The sequence below is a fragment of the Marmota monax genome, unplaced genomic scaffold (genome assembly GCF_021218885.2).
Source record: "Marmota monax isolate L192 unplaced genomic scaffold, Marmota_monax_Labrador192_F-V1.1 WCK01_AAM20220418_F8-fsc00019, whole genome shotgun sequence".
NCBI lineage: Eukaryota > Metazoa > Chordata > Mammalia > Rodentia > Sciuridae > Marmota > Marmota monax.
In genome coordinates, this window is record NW_026695242.1 from 16,834,836 (window position 1) to 16,858,775 (window position 23,940).

Below are 23,940 nucleotides of genomic sequence, written 5' to 3' on the forward strand. Positions count from 1 at the left end.
TAATACCACATATTAACTTTGTTCTTAAACATCCACATTTAATGTATCAACTTTGGCTGTTGTTATATGCCTTGGCAATTCAATAAAGTTACTGAAATGGAAAATTGAAAATTTTTATTGTGATATTTCCAATTTCTCTGCTAGTGGAATAGTTTAATAATAAACCATTGCATAAGCTTTCAGCATTCTCATTAAAATGAGTGAGCTATCATTTTTCTTTCTATTCCTAGTTATCAGCAACTTTATTTACCAGTGCCTATTAAGCAGAATACAAAGTTCAGCTAACCATTTGTGATGGTACTTTTTGAACAGGCAAATGTTATCCATTGCAAAGACACAGAGTTTTAAAACTGGAAGTATAAATAACTTAGTATTTTGTAGTTCACATGATAAATAAGGAAACTGAGGCACAGTAACTTGTCCTAAGTCAACGGCAGAGTAGATGTCATTCTTCCAGACTGTTCTATCACATAGACTCTCCTAGAGTCCTAATATTGTTTTAGTAATAGCTGTTGAACACAAGCCTACACATTCTTTTCTGGAGAAAAAGGAAAAAGAAGGCAGCCAAAGAAAGGTTTTATCTCAGCCTTATCACAAGGAATTGCAATTTGAGAAGGAATCAGATTCCATGTATATTCTCCCTTAACTGATCATGGATATTTTCCTATTGACTTTTATGACTCTGTCCCAAACTTCTTCGTTTTGCAAGGTTCTACAAAAAAAAAAAAAAAAAAGTCTCTTTGTGTTCACATCATAGTCACATGGAATATCGACTCCCTAATTTATAAGACAATATCTTCCAAAAGCTGCATTAATTCCTTTGTTGATCTTTGCAGAGTAAATCTACTTCTAATCTGGTACCTGCCATTAAGCTGCTCATATCATTAATTTATTTCCCTTTTAAACTGCAATTTAGGCATATTTTATTTGGCTCAGACTCTACATGAAACATTTATATTAACTCTTAACCCTCCTGAGGCAGTGGGCTTGATCAGAACAGGAACAAATAGGAGCTGGAATACCCAGGGGTGGATCCAACTCTCAGTTCAATCACCAATAAGCTACGTAACCCTGAGAAAATCATTTATCTACTCTGAACATTTCTTCAGTGTAAATTGAAAGACCCTTAAGATCTAAAACTCTACATTTCTAAGTTGATCATTTTTAAGCCAACATTAACAATAATTATTATGCTAGTTCCCCTAAACTTCCATTTCATTTCCCCCTATAGACCCAGTGCATATTTCAACCCTGGAGCTAGGACAAATAAATAAACTACAATAAAGTGTGATGTCTCCCTTACTACCCTATGAACTCCATAAAAGGTTAACTCATATTTATAGGCCGGTGCTTGGCAGGGTTGACAATATATAAATGTTTGATATATGGATGATGGATAGGTGATTGCCACCGCAGAATAGTAACAAGAGTTTAAATGTATGAGTTTACATTATCTCTATAAATAGCCCACAGATCATTATCCTGAGCCTTATCAGAAGAGCCAGCACTTATTGGTAATTTTGCTTGTGTAGAACATAATGGACTTCATAGCACCTCTCTCTAGCCTGATTCTTCCTGCTTAATTTACACTCTAAACCTTCCTTCTGGGTCATAAGCTTTCTGAGAGCAAGATTTGTGTGGCTGATTCACCCCACCATTCCATATTTAGTCACTTACACAATATTCTATTCATTTTAACTGATTAAATGAATTTAAAATGTTGGTCAAATAAAAGAAATATACATATTTTAACAAAGTAATTTTTCAGGGAAAAGAGTTTAGAACAAGTTATGTATGATAATAAATTTCTGACTTTTTGCCCTTTGTCCGTTATTAATCTCAACATTTCATCCCTAAGAGAAATTGCTCATTAGTGTATCTTTATTTTTCTTCATATATGGTCACTTCATAATTAATGTATCCAGAGAAAACACACAGAGGAGAGGAAGCATGAAGAGTCCTCCATACTTCAATTGTGGTTCCAAAAAACAGGATAGCCGAGTTGTGTTTTCAGGGTTTCCGTTTGTATATAATGTAATTCTGTGGCATACCCTGCATTGCATGCAAATTATCTCTGCTGTTACTTCAACAGATTCTTTGTCAAATGTTAATAGTCCACTACTATGCATGATACAGAAGAATACCAGAAGGTTGACTCCCAGTGGGATATCCTGCCCTCTTTTGACTTATCCTTCAGTAATGCTGGGTATTTTGTTTATGAAGATGCTTTTTTTGTTCTCAGGCATTATCATTTCTCTGTTTGGGGGAAATTTTCCCTACATGCAGTGTTCTTTTCAGGCAATAAAAGTTTCTTGATTGCTATCTCATAACTTTCATACACTCACAATTCCATATTGGCATAAACAATCTATATTAACACATACATAATGTTAATATTTTCTAACTCACTTTTTAAATAGTCATCACAATTCTAATTATGCTATTAATCCATTGTAATTATACTCATTATTACAAATATGATTTGTTCATGGGGATCTTCATTATTATAAGCAGTATTTTATATTAGTGTTATAAATGCTACCAATAAACCATAATTGTTGGAAACATCCCTTAATGTATTTACTATTTATTTCATCATGCCCCATATAATCAACATGAACATATTTATGTCTACATAATCTTCAAAGGAACCAAACAATCAACTGTTCCTAAAAAAGTCACTGCCATGTCAACAAAAATAATAGCTAGGACTTATTGAACCATGTGCCATTTGCTGGCCTTGCACTAAATGCATTAAGGTAGATTACCTCTTTAATGTCCACAAGAGTATTTTGAGATAGAAGCTTTAATTATCCCCATTTTAAAAATAAGAAAACTGAGATTTAGAAAGGTAAATAAGAACACAAATGTTTACAATTAATAGGTGATACCACCAGAAATGGAACCCCGACAATTTCATTCTATGTAACTGTGTTTTAAGAGTGAGAATGAATCTGCTTATTTTGAAAGTCACCAGGCTTTTTATATTCAGGTGATTATTTCTCCAAACTCAAGTTTGCATTTCATTTTAAAATTCTGTCTTAAAACCAAAAATATACAACAAGTGCAAATTGAAATATTTGCAAAAGGAATTACAGGCTATCAAAAATGTAATGAAGCATTATTACTGTGAAATTAGCAAATGGAGTAAATCAAAGTGGGAGCATAATATAAGTATTATATAATTATCAGCATAGTTTTCTAACTGAATTTGCCAGTGTTGACTGATTAATTTTAGACTTAATAATCTTATTCATTGTGTACCTTAGCTGCTTTTTCTTTTTAGTGTATAAGGTTTAAAGTTTAATTTCTTTTCACAAAGATTAATCAAAGATTTTCCAGCTGCCAAAAGATAATAAAGAAAAATGATTAAAAGTAAATTTAACTGCAAGGCTTTGATAGTACCACATTACATCTCATCCATTTATTAATTGATTTTTGTAGAAAAGCAAATATATGAAATCTGATAGTCATTGTTTCCTTTATTATTTTCCATTTGGTATAGTCCAATTAGTATATATTCATAAGGATTATGTGCATAAAATTAATATGAAGCCATATTCTCTCAGGAAGTATAAAGAATCTATGAGTCTTTTACAAATTAGAAATATTTTCTTGTTTTATTATCTGAGGCTGAAATATATGAAACTTAAGAGACCAAATACTTATTGCTTTTAAATTTGCATTATGAAACTATAAAAGTTTAAATATTTACACTGGGAAACAAATTAACTACCTTGAAAATATGAGGATTTCACAAAACTAGTCTTTAACGCAAAACAATGCGTTGTATTAGATTTCAAAAGCCATTTTCATAGGGGATGAAGGGGAGGAGAAGGCGAGAGAAAGGGGAGATGAAACTGATCAAATTGTATGTACATATACAAATGAATCTCAATAAATCCCACTATTATGTATAATGCACCAATAACAACATTTTTAAAAAACTCATTTTCTATTTATACATCAGAACTTCTTGAGGGCTCATCAGGTCAAGACACTGTGTGGTATACTCTATGAATATGGCTTCAAAATGCTTATCTTTTAGATTGTTTTGTTTCTTTTGATTGTTTTTAATTATAAAAATAATAAAGCAAAACTGTTACATAATGCCTAGATTTAAGAAATGTTCTGTGTTTCTTAGCTTGTTTTTATTGTATAAAAATCTAGGTGGATATAACACCTCAGTTTTTCAGAGTTCTGTATACCCAGGCCTTCTGAGGCACATAGTACTACATGAAATTCCCTGAGGAATAATGATATGGAACACCTTTTTATTTCTCTTGTGGCCAGTTTATAAGTTTTGCTTAGAAAAATTTCTTTTCAGTTCTTTTTTGCCTACTTTTTAAGTCAGGTGGGATTTTTTGCTTTGTTCATTTGTGTGTTTTGCTATTGAGTTGTATAATAACCTCTTGTCAGCTATATAGTGTACAAATATTTTCTCTCATTCTGCAGACTTATTTTTCATTCTGCTAATTGTTTCTTTTGCTGTGCAGAAGTTTTTTAGTTTACTATAGTCCCACTTGTTTATTTTGCTTTTGTTACCTGTCATATCAAAAAAAAAGAAAGAAAAACAATCATTCCCAAGAGCAACATCATAAAGCTTTTATCTTATGTTTTCTTCCAAGAGTTTTATAGCTTCATAAAAGTCTTTATGTAAATCTTTAATCTGTTTCAAGTTAAATTTTGTACATGGTTCAAGATAAAGTTCCACTTTTATTTTTTTCTTTATATTGATACCCAGTTTTTCCCAAAACCATTCATTGAAGGGGCTGTCCTTTTTTCATATTGTTTTCTTGGCAACCTTGTTGAAGATAAACTGACCATATATTCATGGGTTTATTTCTGGGCTTTCTATTTTGTTCCATTGATTGGTATGTCTATTTTGATGTCAGTAACATGTTTTGATTATTTAGCTTTTTACTATAGTTTGAAATCAGGAAATATTCCAACTTCATTCTTCTTTCTCAAATTGCTTTGATTAATTCAGAATCTCTTAAGACTCCATGTAAATTGTAGGAGTGTTTTTTCTTTTTCTGTGAAAAGTGCCATTGGGATTTTAATAAGAATTGCATTGAATTTATCAATCATGTGAGACGCTGTGGGCATTTTAATAATATTGATTCTTCCAATCCATGTCAGAGACTTCTTTGTGCCCTCTTCCATTTACCAATGTAATCAATGTAACAGTTTTTGGTTATACAGTCTTTTACCTACTTCTTTTTATTTTTGTAGAAGAAAACAAATTCTAATTAATTAATTAATTAATTTTAATTAGGTATATATGACAGCATAATGCATTTTGATTCATTGTACATAATTGCATCACAACTTTTCATTTCTCTGGTTGTACACGCTGGCTATGTATGTGCAGTAATACATGTACCTAGCGTAATGATTTCTATCTCATTCTACCATCTTTTCTGCCCCCATTCCCCCTCTCCTCCTTTCCCTCCCCTTTGCCCAATCAAAGTTCTTCCATTTTTCCCATGACCTCCCCCATTATGGATCATTATCCACTTATCAGAGAAAACATTTGGTTTTTGGTTTTTTGAGACTGGCTTACTTCACTTAGCATGAGATTTTCCAACTTCATCCATTTACCTGCAAATGTCATAATTTTATTCTCTTTTAATGCTAAGTGATATTCAACTGTGTGTATATATCACAGTTTCTCTATCTGTTCATCTATTGAAGGGCATCTAGGTTGATCCCACAGTTTAGCTATTGTGAAATGAGCTTCTATAAATATTGATGTGGCTATGTTCCTATAATATGCTGATTTTAAGTTCTTTGGGTATAGACCTAGGAGTGGGATAGCTGGATCAAATTGTGGTTCCATTCCAGGTTTTCTAAGGAATCTTCATACTGCTTTCCAGATTGGTTGCACCAATTTGCAGTCTCACCAGCAATGTATGAGTGTGCCTTTTTCCCCACATCCTCACCAACACTTACTGTTGTCTATATTCTTGATAACTGCCATTCTGACTGGCATGAAATAAATCTTTACAGTACTTTTGATTTGCATTTCTCTAATTACTAGAGATGTTGAACATTTTTTCATATATTCATTGATCAATTGTATATCATCTTCTGAGAAGTGTCTATTAAGTTACTTAGCTCATTTATTGATTGGGTTGTTTGTTTTTTGGTGTTAAGATTTTTTTAGTTCTTTATATATCCTGGAGATCAGTGCTCTATCTGATGTGTTTGTTGCAAAAATTTGCTCCCTGAATGTAGGCTCTCTCTTCACCTCATTGACTGTTTCTTTGGCTGAAAAGAATCTTTTTAGTTTGAATCCATTCCATTTATTAATTTTTTACTTTATTTCTTGTGCTTTAGGAGTCTTATTAAGGAAGTTGGGGCCTAATATGACATGATGAACATTTGGGCCTAATTTTTCCTCTGTTAGGCACAGTGTCTCTGGTTTAATTCCTAGATCCTTGATCCACTTTGAGTTGAGTTTTGTGCATGGTGAGTGATAGGGGCTTAATTTCATTTTGTTGCATATGGATTTCCAGTTTTCCCAGCACCATTTGTTGAAGAGACTATCTTTTCTCTCATGTATGTTTTTGGCTCTAGTTCTCTTATTTTTCCAAATAAATTTAATGATTACTTTTTGTATTTCTATAAGCAATGACATTGGGATTTTAATTAGAATCACATTGAATCTATCTATACAGCACTTTGGGTAGTATGGCCATTTTGACAATATTAATTTTGCCTATCCAAGAGTATGGGAAAAAATATGGAACACTTCACGAATTGGGGTGTTATTTTTGCTCAGGGGCCATGCTAATCATCTCTGTATCATTCAAATTTTACTATATGTGCTGCTGAGGTGAGCACTCTTTTACCTTCTTGGTTAAACTTATTCCTGAGTATTTTATATTGTCTGATGCTATTGTAAATGAAATTGCTTTTTATTTGTTTTGTGTTGTTTGAATATCTATTATTTTTCAGATAGTTTATTATTGATATATATGACTGATTTTTTAATTGATTTTGTATCCTGCAAATTTAAAGAATTCATGTATGAGTTCTAGCAGTTTTTTAGTGAAATATTTAGAATTTTCTATATAAGATTTGAATTTGATATAAGATCACTTATCCATAAACAAAGACAATTTTACTTTCCCCAATTCTGATGCCTTTTACTTCTTCTTGCGTAATTACTCAGGAGTGCTGTATTGAGTAGAGATGACAAAAGTGGCACTCTCTTATTCTTGAACTTAGAGGAAAATCTTTCTGTTTTTCATGGTTGAAGATATTTGCTGAGAGTTTAGCATATATGGTCTTTGTTATCTTCAGTTACATTCCTTTTGTACCCAACTTGTGGGGAGTTTATATCATGAAAGCATGTTGAATTTTACCTAATTCTTTTCTGTTTTACATCTTGTTAACATAATGTATCACATTTATTGACTTGCATATGTTGAACCATCCTTGCATCTCAGAGTTAAATTCCACTTTATCATGATATATAATCCTGCTAATGTGCAGTTAAATTCAGTTTGCTAGTATTTTGTTGAGAATTTTTATATCCCCATTCATTGGGGAAATTTACATATAATTTTATTTTATTATAGGCTCCTTGTATTACTTTGGTATAAAGGTAACACCAACACCTTGTGAAATGATCAGGGAAATGTAAATCAAAACCACAATGAGAAAATAATTCACATGTGTTAGGATAGCTAATTATCAAGAATACAAGCAATAATAAGAGTTTGGTGAGGGTACGTAAAATAGGACTTGTCTTTTAGGGCAAGAATGTAAATTGGTGCAGCCATTATGGAAAACAGAATGAAGATTCTTCAAAACATTAAAAATAAAACTACCATATGGTCCAACAATCTCAGTTCTGATTATTTCCAAAGGAAACTAGATCAGTATCTCAAAGAGATATCCACATTTCCATGTTCGTTGCAGCATTATTCACAGTATCCAAGATATGGCAACAACCTAATTGTCCATAAACAGATGAATGAAAAATGTATATCACATTTATAGCCATAAAAAAGGGAAATCTTGTCTTTTGCTACAACCTGGGGTAACCTAGAAGATATTATGTTGAGTCAAGTCAGCCAGACACAGAAAAAAAGTATTGTATAATCTCACTTATATGCAGAATCTAAAAAAAAAAAAAAAGTTAAACTTACAAAAGAAAAAAGTAGAACAGCAGTTGCCAAATAAATGGGGAGTGAGAGAGTGAGAGAATTGGGGAAATGTTGGCTTAAAGGTATAAACTTCCAGGTATAAGATGGATAAATTTGAATGTTGTAATATACAGTATGTTGACTAAATAATACTGTAATGTATACTTGAAATTCCCTAAGAGAATAGACCTTAAGTGTTCTCATTAAAAAAGTAACTGTGAGGTGATGGATGTGTTAATTAGCTTGATGCGGTAATCATTTCATGATGTATACCATATCATCACATTGTGTTTCTAAATATATACAATGTTTGTCAGCTATACCTCAATAAAGCTGAAGAGGAAAAAAGAATAGAGGTAGGGGTACAGGTCCTGGGTTTAATCCCTAACAATACACACATAGAATAAAGCACATGTATTTTTCATTACCATGTGCTATTCAGTTAAAAATGTGTAATGAGTAAATGACCAAAAGAAAAACCCTATGCTCTGAGGAAGCTGTAGATGATAAACCTGTTAAATAATTTATTAAAATCAACTATTGTTCACATTGTGAACCATTTGGTCATGGTTGAAGAGACTGTGTAAAACAATTAAACCTTACCACACAAAATTCTATGTACAAAATTTCTTACTTGAAATGAACTCAGAGTTCCCATTAGAACACCTATATTAGGGTTCACATAATAGTATATTTTAGGTTATAACTAAAATAGGGTTTACCCCTTAAAAAAAATGGGTAAAATAATGGAAAAGCCAATATTCTACTTATTTTTATACCTACTACTACCTCTAAGGATGAACTATATGTAATTACTCTTGTAAGTTAAAAACAATGGAGGTTAAATATATACAAATATATAGAGAATTCAACCGAATTGTTTGCTACTATTTTTCATGATGCAGTCTGAATTCAGGGTAGCATTGCAAGTCTACCATAGCAGATTGAAGAATAACAAAAATCTCCTACTCTTTTTAAGCAGTCATTGCCAAAGTAGGGAACTGAGACAAAATATCAAAGAACAAATTTTCTGAAGAAAGCTGAAGAGCATAAATAAGATGGAATTATGAAAATATACTTGGCTATGTCACATCTGGCATAGAATGTACTTTCTTTAGAGCAATTCTCGAGTAATCCTTGAACTGCCAATTATCCTTAAGTGGCCAATAATCCAATTTTACTGGTTATAAATGTACATGAGTGTCAAGTCCCACTTTTAAATAATTTTGAGCTCTGTGATAAATCCTTTGCTCAAAAAAATCAATTTCAGGGAATGATAGACATAGCCAGTCTATCTAATATCCAGTTTTTTATTCCTGACACAACATGGAAAATCTTATTTCCCAGTACACTTGCAGTTAGGTGGGACCACGTAACTAATTCTGGCCAATGAAACATGAACAGGAATAATATGAGTTATTCTCAGTGCTGAAGAACTGAAGAGACCCATACTATTCCCTTTCCCCACTGCAAGAGCCAACAAAGTCTTGAATTGAGATTGCAGAACTACAGGATCAAAAGAACCCAGATTGCCAAATTACCCCATGAAGGACCACTGTTGTAAAGAGTCACTCAAACACATGGGGTCTTTGCACGACAAAGAAATGAGTTTTTTTAATTCTAATTTTTTACCTATGACAGAAGAATGCATTACAATTCATATTACACATATAGAGCACAATTTTTCATATCTCAGGTTGTACACAAAGAGTCACACTGTTCATATCTTCATACATGTACTTAGAGAAATGATGTCCAACTCATTCTGCCATCTTTCCTACCCCCATGCCCCCTACTTTTCCCTCCCTCCCCTTTGCTCTATCTAGAGTTTCTCTATTCCTCCCATGCTTTCCCCGCCCAACCCCATTATGAACCAGCATCCTTATATCAGAGAAAACATTCAGCATTTGCTTTTGGGGGGATTGACTAACTTCACTTAGCATTATATTCTTCAACTCCATCATTTACCTCCAAATGCCATGATTTATTCTCTTTTAATGGTGAAAAGTGTTCCATTGTGTATATATACCACATTTTCTTTATCCAGTCATCTACTGAAGAGCATCTATGTTGGTTCCGCAGTTTAGCTACTGTGAATTGTGCTGCTATAAACATTGATGTGGCTGTGTCCTGTAGTATGCTGTTTTTAAGTCCTTTGGGTATAGACTGAGGAATGGAATATCTGGGTCAAGTGGTGGTTCCATTCCCAGATTTCCAAGGAATCTCCATACTGCAGATTGGTTGCACCAACTTGCAGTCCCACCAGTAATGTATGAGTGTGCCTTTTCCCCCCACATCCTTGCCAACACTTACTGTTGTTTGTATTCTTAATAGCTGCCATTCTGATTGGAGTGAGATGTTTCAACATCTGGTTTCAACCCCTGGCCAGAGCAATTAGAAGTGATGAAAGAGGGCATCTTGTTTTGTTCCAGTTTTTAGAGGGAATGCTTTCAATTTGTCTCCATTTAGAATGATGTTGGCCTGGGGCTTAGCATAGAGAGCCTTTATGATGTTGAGATACATTCCTTTTATCCCTAGTTTTTCTAGAGTTTTGAACATGAAGGGGTGCTGTATGTTGTTGAATGCTTTTTCTGCATCTATTGAGATGATCATATGATTCTTATCTTTAAGTCTATTGATGTGATGAGTCACATTTATTGATTTCTTTATGTTGAACCAACCTGGCATCCCTGGGATGAAACCCACTTGATCGTGGTGCATTATCTTTTTGATATGTTTTTGTATTTGTTTTGCCAGAATTTTATGGAGAATTTTTGCATCTATGTTCATTAGAGATATTGATCTGAAGTTTTCTTTCTTTGATTGTTTTTGCCTGGTTTTGGAATCAGGGTGAAACTGGCTTCATAGAATGAGATTGGAAGTGCTCCCTCTTTCAAAGAAATAAATTTTATTGTGTGAAGACATTGAGTGTTTGGGGTTGTTTATTACCTTATGAACTAATCTATTCTGACAACTACTAATCTTTAAAAACCTAAAGCCAAAACAACTGGTTATCCCTCAGATACTCTGCTTATTAATTATGGGCTATTATTAATTAATTGCAGATTAATTATGGGGTATTATTTAAATGCACAGAAAAAAGTTGAGTGAAAATAGTCTAAAATGACATCAGGAATTAGAATGTGATTGTTTTTTCAATTCTCCAAATTTTCTCTACTTTGGAGATTTTTCAAAACTTAAAAATAAATGTATGCACACTGTGAATTCCCAGCACACACAGTTTTTCAGAAAAGATTCTGTTATGTAGGGTTTTTTTTTGTTGTTTTTTTTTTTTTTGGTTTTGGTTTTGCTTGTTTGTTTTAGTTTTAGGGAAAAGTTATTTTGTGTTTAAGAATGAAAATTTGCAACAGAAACCTGAGATTTGAAAGCTAAAATCCTTGATTAGGTTTTCTAAAGCATTTCTAGAACAGAATGAATTAAAATCCTTAAAGGCCCAAGCATTGGAGATATTTTATTTGACCATGATACTCGTACCAATATGTAATTAAACATTGTAAACCATAGTTATTAATATGTGTAAAAAATTCTAACAAAGTTTTCATTTTTCCCCTGTAACTGCAATGTTCTTTCTTTCTCTTTCTTTTCTTTTTTTTTAACCATTGCAGATTACATTGCTTTCAAAAGAGCTTTTTTGCCCACTATTTGTTGGTGACCTAAGCATGGTGCCTATATTAACTTAGAACCAACTATGATCAAATGATCAGATAAGGTGTATCTCGTTCTCAAGTTTCAGGATTAAAGAGAGAGAGAGAGAGAGAGAGAGAGAGAGAGAGAGAGAGAGAGAGAGAGAGAGAGAGAGAGAGAGAATAAGTTTCTAGCCTTGCTCCTGTATGGGGTTTAAGCCATCTAGGATAAACCATGGTAATCCTACCAATAAAAATGGGTTCAAGGCACTCCAATCTCATTGACAGCAATTGTCTTAAGTCGTCTCCCTTTGCATCTGCCTTGTTTCTTGCCCTCATCTGCCTTACTAAAATCCTGAACTTCAGATGTCTGCACTTTTGAACTTAATCAAATAATTTGCTTTCTGGATTTTGACCCCTGGCATTCCCCAGAATTCCAAATGGACTGAGCTTGTTTCCCATCATTTTCCTTTCCTGTTTTGAGGATAAACTACTATAGCTGTTACTTAATGAGTAATTGCTCTAGGTTAGGTATGTGCTCTGCACTTAATATACATTATCTCAATTAATACTTATTATTAAAAAATAAGTATTTTTATCACCTTAGAGTGCTGAGGCAGCAAAGGATCTTGATCACAGATCTAATTCTATTAAGCACTATTTATGCCATCACTGCATCCATATTTCTCTAAAAATACATGTTTACTAAGCACCTACTATATTCTATATTCCGTGCTAAGTAATGATTATACAAGTATAAACATAGGTTCTCTGATTTCATGTTGATCATATTCTAATGGCTCTTATGTCATAAACCTGTAAACAAATAATATCACTTTCAAAGTGGTAAGAGAATGTTTGGGGTTGTTTAAAATAGACTAAAGTGATGGAGAGGAACTCGATGGGTAGATAACAATATGAGATTATTTATGAGGAAGGGAACATTTGGAAAGGGGCAGACATTTAACATCATGGCACTTATAAAGAAGAATGACATTATGGCATTTGCCAGTACACAGATGGAACTGAAGAATATCATGCTTGAAATAAGCCAAACTAAAAAACCAAAGGCTGAATGCTCTCTCTGATGTGGATGTTAACACACCATAAGGGGAAGGGGAGGGAAGAATAGAAGTTCATTGGATTAGACCAAGGGGAATGAAGGAAGGGAGAGGGATGAGGGATTGGAGTAGGAAAGACAGTAGAATGAATCGGACATAACTTTTCTATGTTAATATATGAATACTCAACCAGGGTAACTCCACATCATGTCCAACCACGAAAATGGGATCTTAATTAGAATAAGTTATACTCCATGTATGTATAATATGTCAAACTACACTCTACTGCCATGTATATCTTAAAAGAACAAATTAATTTCGATAAATTAATAAATAAAACAAAAATCACAGCTCTGAACATTCCAGGCTGAGGGAATTACAAGGTTATAGGTGGAGGGTCAGTAATCAGTATCTGTCTTCAAGAAATAGAAAGTCGTCTAGTGTCACTGAGCTTAGAGACTCGGGAAGATTTGCAGGAAAGATGAGAGAAGTAGGCATAGTCATTCCTACACGGTCTTATTGCCTGTGCTAAGTTTGACTCTAGGTGTAATGGAAGCCACCACATTTTAAGGAGGAAAATGGCATGATTATAACAATGTTTAAAGCACAAATAATGCATCTTTTTTCATAATGAATGTGAAGAAAGGGGCTGCAAAGATATAAATGCATAAGGTAAAGAAGCCTAATCACAAAAAGCCTAAAGGCATACAAATTTTTATACCCATCAGTTATTATTCTATCCCATAAAACAATGGTGTGTATGGAAATGATCAGATTTTAACTTATAGGTCTCATCTCTTCAGACTTGGGATATGCTCACAAGGTCAAAAATCCCTCTCATATTGACAGTCTAATATTAAGAACAAAATTTCAGGTGATCTCTTCAATAAATTCCAGGCTCCACAGTTTCTGCTCACAAAGCATATTATAGGTGGAAAATGAATACATTATAGCCATTAAATAATTTATTAGGCACTACAAATTGAGAAAACAAAACGGACAGAATCTTTATAATCAAAGACTTGTCTTCTTTTATTGAAAGAAAGGAGATGGTGCCCACATGTACCCAATCCATCTGGACAGACTTTATGGAGATGGTATTTTACTACCCAATGTTTTCTTTGGTAATAAAACCCAGAAGGCATAGTACTGTGAAAATACTAATTTTTCAAACTCTGAGACTTTGTTAATAAGAAAATGAAATGTGTCTTTTGCAAAATACATGGGAATTTGGTTATAGAATTTACAAGCCACAGTAGTAGGAACTACAAATAAATTTCCAAATTCCTTTCAAGCAATAATTCCCCCTATTGCAGCTGCCAAGGTTGGGAGGTTGAAAAAGTATCAAAGTTGGAGAGATAAGATTATAACCAAATATCAAAAATATTTTCCTCTACTTCGTGGCACAAAATCTGATATTTAGTAGCTTATCAGGAATAACGGAGAAATGTAACTAACAAGCTTAAAATCTGGACTCTAGAGCCAGAAATTCAAATGCAAAGGGGAAACGCAGGAACTAAGGTAACTTCCAGAATAAATATGAGTGTCCTAGAAGCAAGAAAGAAAAAATATTCAATGTTTTTTAACAACTAAACTGCAGGGTAACTTCATGCCCCTGGGAAAAAGAAAATCTTTATTTTCTCATAAAAGAATAAAGAACACACACATTTCAAGAACCATAAAAGCTGTAACTATGGAAAGGCCATCTGGACAACTAGATTATCTCCACAATACACTCTTCACTATTTTATTTAGTCCTATTTTAAGTACCTCAGGAAATTAGGTTTCCATAACTCTCCTTGAAAATTTTCTACCAAACCATTAGGTGTTATTGCTAAATAGTAACAATAATCCCTACCAACTAGTTTCAGCTACTCTGCCTACCCAGGCCTTATTGGTATTTTGTTTTGCCTTGTTTTTAACTGTGACCATCTCACCAAAATAATATTTTTTGAAAGTTCATGTTGTTATTGGGAAAACTCTTGGCAGTTGATTAGAGGTCAGCTACTTTCTGAAACCCCAAGGAAAAAATATAAATATAATAAGCTACAAGGACTCCTTTTACCTGTTATTAATATCAAAGTAAACAAATATCTAGGAAAGACCCCTACCCTTCATGGGCACCATTAGGGACGGGGGCATTTGGGAATTTGCAACCCCCTGGGCTGCCTGACACATGAATGAATGGCACAACGAGGCACAGTGAAAGGTGCCCTACTTCCCCTCACTCATATTTGACAAGAAAAATAACATTCTCATCAAAGTTGCTCTGAGACAGCATGACACAGTGGAAAGTACTGAGAATGAGAGATCAGAAGAAGGCTTGGTATCCAGTCTCAGTTCTGCCAGGTTCCAGGGATTTGACCAAGGGCAAGCTCTTGGCATCTCTGAGCCATAGCTTCTTTATTCACACAGTGAACTGTACCCAAGTTTCCCTTCAGCCTCAAAATTTTATGATGCAATGATACTCATTTAAGAAACCATAACTAGACAGCCCTTCTATTAAGGGTACATGGATATCAAAAATGGCACAATGTATGTGGCTTAACCTGTCAAGTTGTAGAGCAGGGAAGGAGGTTTTTTTTTTTTGGTTGTTATTTTTTTTTTTTTGAGAGCTTGAAAAAACTGAGACAGACTCTTCTTATGTGTGCAAAAGAGCAATGAGGAGTTTGACTGTGGTTTAATATAACTTTAAACCCCAGGTTCTATGGGTATATTCCACTATAAAGGATAAATGAACTAATTTTTAAAAAGTGGGTGAATATGAAGTTATTTTATTATGACCTGTAATCATTTAAAACTAGAATAACAGGCAAACCAAAATGCCTAAGTAGGCCCCAAACTATTATTTGAAATTCAATCTCCTCTTCAAAAACATGGTAAATTAACAGTGTCTTCTCCTCTCATTTCCCTTGAAATTGCAGAATGATCAATAGGAAAAAGAGAGAAGAAAGGCATAGAAGCATGCTGGATAATCCATATCCTAAACAGATATTTTGTGGTTAAGAATTTGGGTTTAAGAGCTGGGGTTATGGCTCAGTGGTAGAGTATTTGCCTTGCATGTGTGAGGCACTGGGTTCGACTCTCAGCACTACACAAAAATAAATGAACAAAATAAAGGCCTATCAACATTTTTTTAAATATATTTTTTTTAAAAATTTTTAAAAAGAAGTTGGATTTATTCTCTTTGAAGCGAGTGTTGTGTTCTAATAAATTATTTTTATTACTGGATATGTAAATCAGTAGCTTCCAAACTTTTCTGCTAAGGTACTCTATCAGTACATTCAGTATTAAAAAAAAAAGAAAAGGGATAAAAAAATGTTCAGAATAGGGCTGGGAAGTATATTTGTTTAGCATAAGGCCTCAGGTTCAATTCCTAGCACCACAAAAAAAGAAGTTCAGTATATACCCCAAATATGATTTATTTATGTTTATTAGTCATATTGTTTATTTATTGCATAAACCATTGTACATCATAAAACATATGCACAGATGAGAAAGATAGGTTTAACCTGATTTAAACATTATGCAATGCATACATGCGTAAAAACATGTGGTATTCCATTTATATGCACAAATTTTGTTTTATGTGTCACTTTAAATTTAAATAAAAGATTCTTAAGTTTAAAAGCATACACACAAATAAAATTATCCCAAAAATCATTTAGTGATGAAATAAATCATACTTGTTAATATCTTGCTTTTTGTAATGCTTTAATAGTATAAAGCATTACAAAAAGCAAGATATATTAACAAGTATTAGTTTTTACATCTCAAAGTATAATGTATACTTCCAGCTTGGTGTTAATAAAAGTGATGTAAATCCATACTCCAAATGTGTTCTTTGATTATTTCAATGACAGGGAAAAGCTGTCTTGTTATAAGACCCATAAGATCATCAGCATTGTTAACTCCCTAGTATGGCTAAGAATATGGTAGGAAAGTCATCAATTCCACCAATTTCTTATTGTTACTTATACACATATTATTGGTGTTATCTTCTTCACAGAAGTCACTTTTTCACTTAGATTTCTGGATTGGTTAAACTTGGCAATAGAATCTTTAGTTTCTCAAGTGAACACACATAAACATCAATCGGATGCAACCCAGTGTAAACGAAAGAAGTATAGGTAGTGCTTGCACTTCTCATGTTGTGGATCTCTACGTATTTCCTCAGAACACCTTCAAAAGACAAGACAAAAGACCAGCTGGCCCATGGGCAAGTGCGGGTACCAGTATCATCCTATATGGTGCATATTTGCAAAACTTTTTATCAATTTACAATAAAAATATAAGTTAAGCTCTAATATTTATTCTCCATAACCTATTTTGGAAGTCAAACACTTAAACCCCTGTGGTAGGTAACCAGAGCCGGCACCTGAAGCAGTTGATATTTTGCTTGTGCATCAGTGGGTCATGGTCATGTGCTAGGCACACAGCTGCATATGCATTCTTCATTGATACCAGCAGGGAACTTTTATACACTTTAGAGAATGAGTTTGCTCTGAAAACAGCATTTTCCACAATGGTGACTAGATCATTCTTTGTCCTCCAAGCATCAGTCATTCCTAACTGATGGTTTGGATATGAGGGGAACCCCTCCCAAAGCTCCTGAAATTAATACAAATGATTGGATTCTGAGAGCTATAATCTATTCAGTCCATCCTAGTTTGAATGAACAGACTGGGTGGTGACTGTATACAGTGGGGGAATGACTGTAGGCAGGTGGAGGTAGGTAACTGGGGCAGGGGGAGGATTACCCTGGAAGGGTGCATCTTCCCTATGGCCTCTCCCCTCTTCTCCTGGCTTCTTTGCTGGCTTAAGGGGGGAAGCTTCCCCTCATGATGTTCTTGGGCCCAAAGCAATGGAGTCTGCCAACCATGGACTGAGACCTCAGATACTGTGAGCCAAAATAAGCTTTTCCTTCTCTAAGTTGTAAGAGGTATTTGCTCATCTTAAACAATTTTCTATTCTCAGGTCAAGATAAAATTATTCTTAAAACCTTATTTATTCTGGGAGGTGCTGTGAAGTGTTGTTTATTGGTTAAAGGTCACACCATTCTACCATTTAGTTGCATACCTGATCTTGAAGTGATTAGTGATACTGTGTGAGTGTAGATTGTGTCTGAGTTGCTTGTTTCTTTTATATCTGTTTTGTCTTAGACACCCTGGGATGCCATTACAAAATACCATAGACTACCTACGTGACTTATACAATAAAAGTTCATTACATTTTTGGAGGTGGGGAAGTCTAAGATCAAGGTCCTAGCTGATTCAGTTCCTGATGAGTGCTCTTTCCCTGGCTTGCAGACAGCCACCTTCTCACTGTCTGCTCACAAGGCCCTTCCTCAGTGCATGCAATGGAAAGATTGAGCAAGCTTTCTGGTTCCTCTTATTATAAGGCCATTAATGCTATTGGCTCAGGGCCCTACCCTTATGGCCTCATTTAATCTTAATTATTTTTTAAAAGCCATATCTTCAAAAACAATCATGTTTCAGGTTAAGGTTTCAACACAGGAATCTTCAGGGTACACATTCAGTCCATAACAGCTGTTATGCTTTCAACAAATATGTAAAGACCTTCTAGGTAACTCTCATCATAACCAAGATGCTGTTCTCATTCTATACAAAAGAGCAGGTAACATGTCTGCCTGTGCATGAGCATGCATGTGTGCATCAAAAGGAAAAGAGAATGAGGGGAATTTAAAGGGGGTATATTTTAAAATGTGTGGACAGAGACTGCTTCTGGGAGCAGATACTTATATAAATAAGGAGAAAGCCTCTATAGTTTAGAAGAGTCCCTGCTCAAAGGCCAAGAAGCAGGAGGATTGAGAAGGCAAGAGAAAGGCCAGAAAGACTGTGGCACCATATGGGAGGAGACAGTGATGGAAAAGGAGGTAAGGAAAGTGAGGTGGTAAGCAGGTAAGGCCTCAGATGTCAAGATCAAGTTTGTATTGTATTCTGAGAACAATGGGATTGGTTTTTTTGAGCAGAGGATTAACATAAACTAATTGCATATACTTTCAGAAGGTCATCCTAAATGCTGTATAGATAATAGACTATAGGGAAAAGACTAAGAGCAGGAAGACAAGTTTAGGGGCTTTTTCAAAAATTCAAGTAAGCAACACAAGTTTAGAAGAGTGGTAGTGGTGGAGACTGAGTTCAGAACAGGACTAAAGATAGAACTGGAGTCAGGATCGGGTTCATGTTCCACAGAGTCAAAGAATGGATACCAGGAACACACCGTGGTAATTTTATTAAAAAGGAAAGTAAGAGAAAGACTCAGAACTCCCATGCAGCATACCTGGGAGGGGTGAGAGTGTCATTTATATCTTACAGCATTCCTCTTTTTAAAGGTATCTAAGGAGAAGTTAATAAGCTCCTTTGGATTGATTTTTTTTAAAAAAATTTTTAGCTGTACCTGGACACAATACCTTTATTTTATTTATGCCGTTCTGAGGAGCGAACCCGGAGCCCCATACTTGCAAGGCAAACACTCTACCACTGAGCCACAATCCCAGACCTTGATTGGTTTTTTAAAATTTTTTATTTGTTCTTTATAGTTATAAATGACAGTAGAATGTATTTTGACTTATCATACATACATGGAGAATAACTTCCCATTCTGTGGTTATACATGGAGTTACACTTGCTGTGTATTCATATACAAACATAAGAATATTATGTCTGATTCATTCTACTGTCTTTCCTATTCCCATTCCCTCCTTTCCCTTCATTCCCCTTTGTCTCGACTGGTTTTTGATATTCTACTTGTCTCACATTGAGCACAGGCCAGACTATGGATTATCCAGTCACTTTCTGAAAAATGGAGATGTTCACCCTTTCTTGGAAACAGGAACTGTTTTATAACATGTCAGGACACATTAAAATAGCTGTCCTCTTGCTTGCCCTCTTGTCCACTTTTACTGTCCACTGCCTATCCTTTTCAATCTCAGAACCATTAGAATTTCCTAATGGATTGTGTATAGAATATGAAAGAACAATAATGAAAACATCTTTACAGCCTGAAATTATTCTATGGTTCAAATCAAAAGAAGAATCTAGAAGTCAAGTAAACCAATTGGAGGGTGTCTTCTCCTAGAACTCTGTACTTCCAATGTACATTTTTTCACAGGTGCAACTTAGCAGCTGTCTCCTGCATTAGAATGTGAATTCCAGAACTTCTCTCTCTTCTCTCTTCTTCTTTCTCCCTTCCTCCCCCCCTCCCCTCCCCTCTCATCTCCCCTCCTCTTTTCTCTTCCCTCTCCCCCTCCCCCCCACTCTCCTCTCTCTCTCTCTCTCTCTCATGATTTGCACCAAGTTCAATGCCAGGAACTCTAAGCCCTCATTAAATACTGTAAAGAATGAATGGGTGCCCAAAGCCTTGAGTCTTCTTGAAATCACATCTTACTAGAAACAATTGAAGGAAATAAGGATCTTGAAAAGGAAATAATTTCATTAGATAGCAGTTACCACTACAGAGATTCTATTTTCTCTAACATATCCTTTTGAATTATTTAAACTCTATGAAAAAAAAATTGTACAGCTTCAAAGCATTGTGGGTCTCCTGTACTTTCACATCTTCTAGTTAACACCTTCTTCCGGCAATACAGTTTTATACTGATCTGACATCATAACTTGTCTTACACATTTAATCTACTTAATAGTTCTTGGTGTTATTTCTGCTAAAAATAATAGACACAACTAGCCCTTCATTATTCAAGTTCAAGCAAAAACGGTAAAAATGAAGGGTGAGGTCTATAACTTTCCAACTCTATTTTCAATGATTGCATACTTCCTCTCCCATAAACTTTTATACCAGCTGTTAAAAGCTCTTCAGATTGATTTTGTTGCATCTTATTTTCACCCTCCTTCACATCTCAGGGGAAATGAAAGCTGTGAAAAAGACAGAAAGTTCTGGAAATAAGGAGGTGCTCCCTAGTGCCTTCCTAGTTAATCTTGGTCACTGGAAGCTCTGAATTATTCAGAGGTGACCAAACTTGCAGGTTGGTGCACAGCTAACATAAGTGTACTAATTTCAAATACTATTTTTTTTTTTTACTTAAAATTATGTTCCTTAATCCCTTCCACTGAAATGTCAGTAGGCTGAGGCTTTGAAAGGCGAACACGCAGACAGCTGCAGTAAGGATGGTGAGTCCTTGTGTAACTACACAAGACGACACCAAGTGATGTGTGGTTTGTGATGTCAGCAGAGCCTGCAGATGGAATCTCTTTAGTTTCCTTCTCTTGACTAGAGAACGCCCCTAGAGATGGCTGACCCTTGACACCACCTAAAACTTTCCCCAGACGTGATCTCCACTGGTAGAAGGAGCTGCCCTCGCTCGACGCCCCCAGTGAGTTCCAGAGGTAGGTCTTAGGGACGCGTTCACTGGGTGGGGGGGCGGGGGGCCCTGGGGCCCTGTGCGGAGTCACAGTTACCTTGCGCCCAAGGGGGCCTAGTCCCAAGGCTGCGGGGGGAGGTGCTGGGGGGGAACTTGGACTCGTGGAGGTGACGGTTCCCGGGGGATAGGGAAATGGGCTTGGGTACCCGGCACCGACTCGAACTCCCAGGCCGCTCCCTGAAGACTCCCCGCAGGCCACGAGCATGGAGAGGGACCCGCAGTCCGGGTGCCCGCAGAGCAGCGGCGGCCGCAGGAGGGCGCGGGGAGGCGTAGCCGGGACGCTGCGGGACGGGGGCGGGGTGGTGAGGTAGGAAGGGGCGGACGCTCGGCCGCGGCTTTACAAAGCCCGCGCTCCAGCCTCGGCGGCCCGGCAGCAAGAGAGCCGCCGCCCGGTGCCTTCAGCGTCCCCAGGTAGCGCGGGTGCCGCGTGGGGCGGGGCGGGACGGCGCCCGGCGGGTGGGCGTGGCTATGGAGGGTCTCCGCCCACCCCTCCGCACAGCCGCAGACATGTCCCTTTGCACCTTGAAACCTGGTTTCCTCCTGCTGACTTCCTGACAGCCGCCCAGCTGGCCTGAGCCAAGCACAGGGCCGCAGAGGGGCTTGTTTCCAGAATCCTTTGGGTGGTTCCTGAACCCTCCTGCCCAGCTGTCCCCCAACACAAACGCACAGAGACACTGGGACGCACGCACGCACGCACAGGACCCGCAGGCGGAGGCGGGTGGCCGGAGGGATTAGAGGGATAAAGTCACTGTCATTCGGGAGAGATAAGAATCTGGGCAGGACGTGTCTGTACTGGGGTCTTCTGAAAGTAGGCTCAGCATCTGCGGCTCCTCACATCGGCCCTCAGGTGATGCGGGGTTGATTTACCTTGGTTTGTTAGCTCTGAAAGCCCCGGGCTGTAAAAAGGTTTGGGTTAGGAATTAGACTTTGATTCTTTAGGGCTTTCTTAACCCTGCTCTGCAACACCTTCTGGTGTCTGGAGAAGAGGTAGATTGCAGGACTCATAAAAACTTTGAAGTTGCTCTTCAAGGAAACAGATTTTTAAACTTGTGAGTCTTCAGAGAGAGAGAGAGAGAGAGAAATAAACTCTCTTAATTTGAATTTGGATTTATTTTTCACTATACATATATACATTTAAGAGAATTAATAGCGGCTGATGTCACTCATTAATTTGTCCGGCAGGTATGACGTTGTTCAAATGTAAAACTAAGTTTATTGCACAGTTTCAAGGACTATTGACCGCTTTGGTGTATGTTTTTTCACGTGCTTCTCAGGTCGCATTATTGCAAGTGTTTGTTGTGGGTCTTGCCTATCTGACCATAGACAGGTCCCAGTATGTTCCTTTTTCATTACTGGTGATTCAGTTATGCACAGCCTGTCTTCCTTCCGGGGCCTCTAGCATTAGTCTCTGGTGAGAAGAAAAAAGTAGGTGCATTTAGGAGCAAGGAGAAATGGTTTAGTTCCTCCCCCCATTAAAGTTTTCATATATTGTTAATTTCAGACCTCAAGCATTGTTTGCCACCTGTCAGACTCATTCAGAAGTGTAGGGATTAACTAATAAAAGATTTGTAAATGCTTCCTGAATCTAAAATTTCACGAATATGCTAAATAGTAATAATCCACCCATTGTTAAATTTATGTAGCTGCTTCTGCCATGCATACAAGATGATTTAGATGCATGTTTCCTGTCAATTAAACAATGAGTTTGGAGTGAAATAATGAGTTCAATTCACAGCCTCTGAAACTTTGAAATAAAATTTCTTCCATAAGGCAGCATCGGCAGAGAATCATAAAGTAAGCAGCATTTCAAAAAGCTATGTAAGGAATGGCAATTACCTTATGGTTGGGGGGAAAGGGACCAATGAACTTCTGAAACCAAGAAATATTCATTCTTGATTCATGTGTGCCTGAACCATTAACATCCCCTAACATTTGGGGTAAGTAAGCCTATGGGGAGGGCAGGCAGGTTTGTGGAACAACCTAATAGTTGTCCATTTTAATCCATGAAATATGCTGCTTGGTATTTCAAGGCGGAAGTTCATTTTGTGGTTTCATTCATAGACAGTGAAAAAAAGGCTTCACAATCACTTGCATAAATTATTCATTCTTGCAATAGCATGGGCTTGATTTAAGCATCCTTAATACCAGCTATTATTTTAATATTCTGAGATAATTAACTTGTTCCCAGTCGAATGAGTGACATGTTAACATTTTTCTCTTAGCACATTTTTAATAATAAAGTGTGTCATTCTTCTGTTTACTGGTATCCGAGAGTAAAACCTGTTTATTATATGGTGATGTTGAATATAAATATTGATACTAGTCATCTTTTCTGTTTTGTGAAGACTACTCTGGGTTCACAGATTAAGCTGTGTAAAACTGTGAAGTTGAGGATGTTTCCCTTGACATGGCCCCACTTCAGTGGCTTTTTCTTCTCATTTCCTCCACTCAGATTTCTCATATGGATAGGTGCTGAGCCCCAGCCCAGTGTTCCAGAACTTTCTCTCTGCCATCACTCCTCCTTTACTCAGGTAACTTAACCTCTGCGGTCCTTTGGACTTTCTAGCAGTTTGGCATGGGTGAAAGTACACTAGGTGAAAAATAAAGAGCTTGCATTTATCGGGCAGCTATGGTATACCAGGTACTGTGCTACACTATCTCACTAAAACCAGGTC

General features: G+C 36.1%; 1 protein-coding gene and 1 non-coding gene across 14 annotated transcripts in view; one reads left to right on the forward strand and one right to left on the reverse strand.

The window, feature by feature from the left end:
* Positions 1-6,742: 6,742 nt before the first annotated feature.
* Positions 6,743-6,849, reverse strand: LOC124076168 (U6 spliceosomal RNA). The gene has a single exon (XR_006846273.1). It is a non-coding gene; the product is annotated as a U6 spliceosomal RNA (small nuclear RNA).
* Positions 6,850-21,082: 14,233 nt separating this feature from the next.
* The window catches only part of Rhobtb1 (Rho related BTB domain containing 1), a 131,307-nt gene continuing 128,449 nt past the window's right edge, over positions 21,083-23,940 (forward strand). For 2 of the 13 annotated variants that reach the window (XM_046419689.2, XM_046419697.2), the window contains exons 1-2: positions 21,607-21,676; positions 23,718-23,796. The gene's annotated coding sequence lies outside the window, so the exon portion shown is untranslated. The other 11 variants (XM_046419695.2, XM_058578036.1, XM_046419691.2 and 8 more) reach the window with 10 other exon arrangements.